The sequence below is a fragment of the Phyllobates terribilis genome, unplaced genomic scaffold, assembly GCF_046119375.1.
Source record: "Phyllobates terribilis strain yellow unplaced genomic scaffold, ASM4611937v1 Scaffold_6039__1_contigs__length_47248, whole genome shotgun sequence".
Classification (NCBI taxonomy): domain Eukaryota; kingdom Metazoa; phylum Chordata; class Amphibia; order Anura; family Dendrobatidae; genus Phyllobates; species Phyllobates terribilis.
In genome coordinates this window covers 40,440-47,249 of record NW_027368783.1, presented here as the reverse complement: position 1 = coordinate 47,249, position 6,810 = coordinate 40,440, and the positions used below count along the sequence as shown (strand labels likewise).

General features: G+C 44.7%; 5 non-coding genes across 5 annotated transcripts; all 5 read right to left on the bottom strand.

Moving 5' to 3' along the window:
* Positions 1–597: 597 nt before the first annotated feature.
* On the bottom strand, positions 598–788 carry LOC141250673 (U2 spliceosomal RNA). Its single transcript, XR_012312797.1, has one exon. It is a non-coding gene; the product is annotated as a U2 spliceosomal RNA (small nuclear RNA).
* A 1,114-nt stretch (positions 789–1,902) lies between these two features.
* LOC141250672 (U2 spliceosomal RNA) lies at positions 1,903–2,093 on the bottom strand. Its single transcript, XR_012312796.1, has one exon. It is a non-coding gene; the product is annotated as a U2 spliceosomal RNA (small nuclear RNA).
* A 1,115-nt stretch (positions 2,094–3,208) lies between these two features.
* LOC141250677 (U2 spliceosomal RNA) lies at positions 3,209–3,398 on the bottom strand. The gene has a single exon (XR_012312801.1). It is a non-coding gene; the product is annotated as a U2 spliceosomal RNA (small nuclear RNA).
* A 1,115-nt stretch (positions 3,399–4,513) lies between these two features.
* LOC141250671 (U2 spliceosomal RNA) lies at positions 4,514–4,704 on the bottom strand. The gene has a single exon (XR_012312795.1). It is a non-coding gene; the product is annotated as a U2 spliceosomal RNA (small nuclear RNA).
* Positions 4,705–5,819: 1,115 nt separating this feature from the next.
* Positions 5,820–6,010, bottom strand: LOC141250670 (U2 spliceosomal RNA). Its single transcript, XR_012312794.1, has one exon. It is a non-coding gene; the product is annotated as a U2 spliceosomal RNA (small nuclear RNA).
* Positions 6,011–6,810: the final 800 nt, after the last annotated feature.

Sequence of the window (6,810 nt, the reverse complement as noted above, 5' to 3'; positions counted from 1 at the left end):
TTAACAGAATGCCACAGACTAATCAACCAAACTTTTTGGGTTGGGTTCTCTTTTATAGTCTGCAGGCATTAAATGAAAGAAGTCAGTGTTCCAGCAGAAGGAGACAACGTTTCAGAAAAGGCATTGTAGCAAACCAAAAAAGAAATTTTAAGCGCAGCAGAGTAACCAGCGCACATACCTGTTAGCTCAGGTGAGTTTAAAAGGCTGCTGTTGATAACAAGGGCATTTGCTAAATAGATGGTGTGTGTGCAACAATATACTGAAAGGTCAATTATATTGTGCAGCTTATCTCACCACCTGTAGTTATTTAGGTGAAAGCTCCAAAATGCTTGCCTAATATGTCTGTTTATCCAAAAGGAAGTAAAAGGGAGAGCTAGAAAGATAGCATTGCATCACATTACATGGCAATGCAATGCACAGTTGCTGAAGATGAACCAAAATGAGCTTGTAATCTGGCTTCTGCAACTTTGAACATGAAAAATCCAATGAGGAGAAGAAAAGCAAAGCCAAAGAGTCCATCCCAAAATCCGACAAACAAGCAAAATGAACAAAAAACATTGAATTCAATTCTTTCTGATTTTAGAAACTGCATTAAAGAAGGGGTGCACCGGTCCTGGAGATACTGCAATACCAGGTCAATGCGTGGAGTGGACAGAGCAAGCTCTTTTTCCATCTCCCTGTTCTAAAAATCCATTTAATATATGGTCCCCAGATAGGGGACGTATCAGATATTAAACTGATAAGAACAGATACTACACTTGATCTTAGCCAAAAGGCCGAGAAGCGATAACCAGAATTGGTTTCAAACTACGGAGCCACCCAAGGATCCTGAAAAGTCCATTTGTGGAGATGAGCTCCTGGACTCCCGTTAAGAAGACATGTTGTCAACCTCTAGATCCCTTACATGCCTGCACTTTTCGGCTTGCTGCTGCTGCAATCCACGCGTTTTAGATCTGCATAACTCCACCTCTTTAAACACAGCACCTTCACCCCCTGCTGTTCCCACCCGCCTCAACACCGTTGGAAGGGAGGAGAACCAATTAAGGCGGGGGTGGGGTGGAACGAGCAGCTGTCTACCCTTAGCAGGAGGGCTCCTGATTACATACCTCTCCTGCTGCTGCTGCTGCTGGCTGTCCAGCAGCAGACTGAAGGTGGCTGCTGCTGTGCACAGGTATATAAAGGCTCAGAGCCTATTATGACACGCGCAGCCAGCGTTCCATTGCCACATTCCATCTACTGCAGGCAGGATACCTGGCTGGCTGAATGTCGCTGAGAAGCTCACAGAGACCGCCATAAGCAACAGTTTAACAGAATGCCACAGACTAATCAACCAAACTTTTTGGGTTGGGTTCTCTTTTATAGTCTGCAGGCATTAAATGAAAGAAGTCAGTGTTCCAGCAGAAGGAGACAACGTTTCAGAAAAGGCATTGTAGCAAACCAAAAAAGAAATTTTAAGCGCAGCAGAGTAACCAGCGCACATACCTGTTAGCTCAGGTGAGTTTAAAAGGCTGCTGTTGATAACAAGGGCATTTGCTAAATAGATGGTGTGTGTGCAACAATATACTGAAAGGTCAATTATATTGTGCAGCTTATCTCACCACCTGTAGTTATTTAGGTGAAAGCTCCAAAATGCTTGCCTAATATGTCTGTTTATCCAAAAGGAAGTAAAAAGGGAGAGCTAGAAAGATAGCATTGCATCACATTACATGGCAATGCAATGCACAGTTGCTGAAGATGAACCAAAATGAGCTTGTAATCTGGCTTCTGCAACTTTGAACATGAAAAATCCAATGAGGAGAAGAAAAGCAAAGCCAAAGAGTCCATCCCAAAATCCGACAAACAAGCAAAATGAACAAAAAACATTGAATTCAATTCTTTCTGATTTTAGAAACTGCATTAAAGAAGGGGTGCACCGGTCCTGGAGATACTGCAATACCAGGTCAATGCGTGGAGTGGACAGAGCAAGCTCTTTTTCCATCTCCCTGTTCTAAAAATCCATTTAATATATGGTCCCCAGATAGGGGACGTATCAGATATTAAACTGATAAGAACAGATACTACACTTGATCTTAGCCAAAAGGCCGAGAAGCGATAACCAGAATTGGTTTCAAACTACGGAGCCACCCAAGGATCCTGAAAAGTCCATTTGTGGAGATGAGCTCCTGGACTCCCGTTAAGAAGACATGTTGTCAACCTCTAGATCCCTTACATGCCTGCACTTTTCGGCTTGCTGCTGCTGCAATCCACGCGTTTTAGATCTGCATAACTCCACCTCTTTAAACACAGCACCTTCACCCCCTGCTGTTCCCACCCGCCTCAACACCGTTGGAAGGGAGGAGAACCAATTAAGGCGGGGGGTGGGGTGGAACGAGCAGCTGTCTACCCTTAGCAGGAGGGCTCCTGATTACATACCTCTCCTGCTGCTGCTGCTGCTGGCTGTCCAGCAGCAGACTGAAGGTGGCTGCTGCTGTGCACAGGTATATAAAGGCTCAGAGCCTATTATGACACGCGCAGCCAGCGTTCCATTGCCACATTCCATCTACTGCAGGCAGGATACCTGGCTGGCTGAATGTCGCTGAGAAGCTCACAGAGACCGCCATAAGCAACAGTTTAACAGAATGCCACAGACTAATCAACCAAACTTTTTGGGTTGGGTTCTCTTTTATAGTCTGCAGGCATTAAATGAAAGAAGTCAGTGTTCCAGCAGAAGGAGACAACGTTTCAGAAAAGGCATTGTAGCAAACCAAAAAAGAAATTTTAAGCGCAGCAGAGTAACCAGCGCACATACCTGTTAGCTCAGGTGAGTTTAAAAGGCTGCTGTTGATAACAAGGGCATTTGCTAAATAGATGGTGTGTGTGCAACAATATACTGAAAGGTCAATTATATTGTGCAGCTTATCTCACCACCTGTAGTTATTTAGGTGAAAGCTCCAAAATGCTTGCCTAATATGTCTGTTTATCCAAAAGGAAGTAAAAAGGGAGAGCTAGAAAGATAGCATTGCATCACATTACATGGCAATGCAATGCACAGTTGCTGAAGATGAACCAAAATGAGCTTGTAATCTGGCTTCTGCAACTTTGAACATGAAAAATCCAATGAGGAGAAGAAAAGCAAAGCCAAAGAGTCCATCCCAAAATCCGACAAACAAGCAAAATGAACAAAAAACATTGAATTCAATTCTTTCTGATTTTAGAAACTGCATTAAAGAAGGGGTGCACCGGTCCTGGAGATACTGCAATACCAGGTCAATGCGTGGAGTGGACAGAGCAAGCTCTTTTTCCATCTCCCTGTTCTAAAAATCCATTTAATATATGGTCCCCAGATAGGGGACGTATCAGATATTAAACTGATAAGAACAGATACTACACTTGATCTTAGCAAAAGGCCGAGAAGCGATAACCAGAATTGGTTTCAAACTACGGAGCCACCCAAGGATCCTGAAAAGTCCATTTGTGGAGATGAGCTCCTGGACTCCCGTTAAGAAGACATGTTGTCAACCTCTAGATCCCTTACATGCCTGCACTTTTCGGCTTGCTGCTGCTGCAATCCACGCGTTTTAGATCTGCATAACTCCACCTCTTTAAACACAGCACCTTCACCCCCTGCTGTTCCCACCCGCCTCAACACCGTTGGAAGGGAGGAGAACCAATTAAGGCGGGGGGTGGGGTGGAACGAGCAGCTGTCTACCCTTAGCAGGAGGGCTCCTGATTACATACCTCTCCTGCTGCTGCTGCTGCTGGCTGTCCAGCAGCAGACTGAAGGTGGCTGCTGCTGTGCACAGGTATATAAAGGCTCAGAGCCTATTATGACACGCGCAGCCAGCGTTCCATTGCCACATTCCATCTACTGCAGGCAGGATACCTGGCTGGCTGAATGTCGCTGAGAAGCTCACAGAGACCGCCATAAGCAACAGTTTAACAGAATGCCACAGACTAATCAACCAAACTTTTTGGGTTGGGTTCTCTTTTATAGTCTGCAGGCATTAAATGAAAGAAGTCAGTGTTCCAGCAGAAGGAGACAACGTTTCAGAAAAGGCATTGTAGCAAACCAAAAAAGAAATTTTAAGCGCAGCAGAGTAACCAGCGCACATACCTGTTAGCTCAGGTGAGTTTAAAAGGCTGCTGTTGATAACAAGGGCATTTGCTAAATAGATGGTGTGTGTGCAACAATATACTGAAAGGTCAATTATATTGTGCAGCTTATCTCACCACCTGTAGTTATTTAGGTGAAAGCTCCAAAATGCTTGCCTAATATGTCTGTTTATCCAAAAGGAAGTAAAAAGGGAGAGCTAGAAAGATAGCATTGCATCACATTACATGGCAATGCAATGCACAGTTGCTGAAGATGAACCAAAATGAGCTTGTAATCTGGCTTCTGCAACTTTGAACATGAAAAATCCAATGAGGAGAAGAAAAGCAAAGCCAAAGAGTCCATCCCAAAATCCGACAAACAAGCAAAATGAACAAAAAACATTGAATTCAATTCTTTCTGATTTTAGAAACTGCATTAAAGAAGGGGTGCACCGGTCCTGGAGATACTGCAATACCAGGTCAATGCGTGGAGTGGACAGAGCAAGCTCTTTTTCCATCTCCCTGTTCTAAAAATCCATTTAATATATGGTCCCCAGATAGGGGACGTATCAGATATTAAACTGATAAGAACAGATACTACACTTGATCTTAGCCAAAAGGCCGAGAAGCGATAACCAGAATTGGTTTCAAACTACGGAGCCACCCAAGGATCCTGAAAAGTCCATTTGTGGAGATGAGCTCCTGGACTCCCGTTAAGAAGACATGTTGTCAACCTCTAGATCCCTTACATGCCTGCACTTTTCGGCTTGCTGCTGCTGCAATCCACGCGTTTTAGATCTGCATAACTCCACCTCTTTAAACACAGCACCTTCACCCCCTGCTGTTCCCACCCGCCTCAACACCGTTGGAAGGGAGGAGAACCAATTAAGGCGGGGGGTGGGGTGGAACGAGCAGCTGTCTACCCTTAGCAGGAGGGCTCCTGATTACATACCTCTCCTGCTGCTGCTGCTGCTGGCTGTCCAGCAGCAGACTGAAGGTGGCTGCTGCTGTGCACAGGTATATAAAGGCTCAGAGCCTATTATGACACGCGCAGCCAGCGTTCCATTGCCACATTCCATCTACTGCAGGCAGGATACCTGGCTGGCTGAATGTCGCTGAGAAGCTCACAGAGACCGCCATAAGCAACAGTTTAACAGAATGCCACAGACTAATCAACCAAACTTTTTGGGTTGGGTTCTCTTTTATAGTCTGCAGGCATTAAATGAAAGAAGTCAGTGTTCCAGCAGAAGGAGACAACGTTTCAGAAAAGGCATTGTAGCAAACCAAAAAAGAAATTTTAAGCGCAGCAGAGTAACCAGCGCACATACCTGTTAGCTCAGGTGAGTTTAAAAGGCTGCTGTTGATAACAAGGGCATTTGCTAAATAGATGGTGTGTGTGCAACAATATACTGAAAGGTCAATTATATTGTGCAGCTTATCTCACCACCTGTAGTTATTTAGGTGAAAGCTCCAAAATGCTTGCCTAATATGTCTGTTTATCCAAAAGGAAGTAAAAAGGGAGAGCTAGAAAGATAGCATTGCATCACATTACATGGCAATGCAATGCACAGTTGCTGAAGATGAACCAAAATGAGCTTGTAATCTGGCTTCTGCAACTTTGAACATGAAAAATCCAATGAGGAGAAGAAAAGCAAAGCCAAAGAGTCCATCCCAAAATCCGACAAACAAGCAAAATGAACAAAAAACATTGAATTCAATTCTTTCTGATTTTAGAAACTGCATTAAAGAAGGGGTGCACCGGTCCTGGAGATACTGCAATACCAGGTCAATGCGTGGAGTGGACAGAGCAAGCTCTTTTTCCATCTCCCTGTTCTAAAAATCCATTTAATATATGGTCCCCAGATAGGGGACGTATCAGATATTAAACTGATAAGAACAGATACTACACTTGATCTTAGCCAAAAGGCCGAGAAGCGATAACCAGAATTGGTTTCAAACTACGGAGCCACCCAAGGATCCTGAAAAGTCCATTTGTGGAGATGAGCTCCTGGACTCCCGTTAAGAAGACATGTTGTCAACCTCTAGATCCCTTACATGCCTGCACTTTTCGGCTTGCTGCTGCTGCAATCCACGCGTTTTAGATCTGCATAACTCCACCTCTTTAAACACAGCACCTTCACCCCCTGCTGTTCCCACCCGCCTCAACACCGTTGGAAGGGAGGAGAACCAATTAAGGCGGGGGGTGGGGTGGAACGAGCAGCTGTCTACCCTTAGCAGGAGGGCTCCTGATTACATACCTCTCCTGCTGCTGCTGCTGCTGGCTGTCCAGCAGCAGACTGAAGGTGGCTGCTGCTGTGCACAGGTATATAAAGGCTCAGAGCCTATTATGACACGCGCAGCCAGCGTTCCATTGCCACATTCCATCTACTGCAGGCAGGATACCTGGCTGGCTGAATGTCGCTGAGAAGCTCACAGAGACCGCCATAAGCAACAGTTTAACAGAATGCCACAGACTAATCAACCAAACTTTTTGGGTTGGGTTCTCTTTTATAGTCTGCAGGCATTAAATGAAAGAAGTCAGTGTTCCAGCAGAAGGAGACAACGTTTCAGAAAAGGCATTGTAGCAAACCAAAAAAGAAATTTTAAGCGCAGCAGAGTAACCAGCGCACATACCTGTTAGCTCAGGTGAGTTTAAAAGGCTGCTGTTGATAACAAGGGCATTTGCTAAATAGATGGTGTGTGTGCAACAATATACTGAAAGGTCAATTATATTGTGCA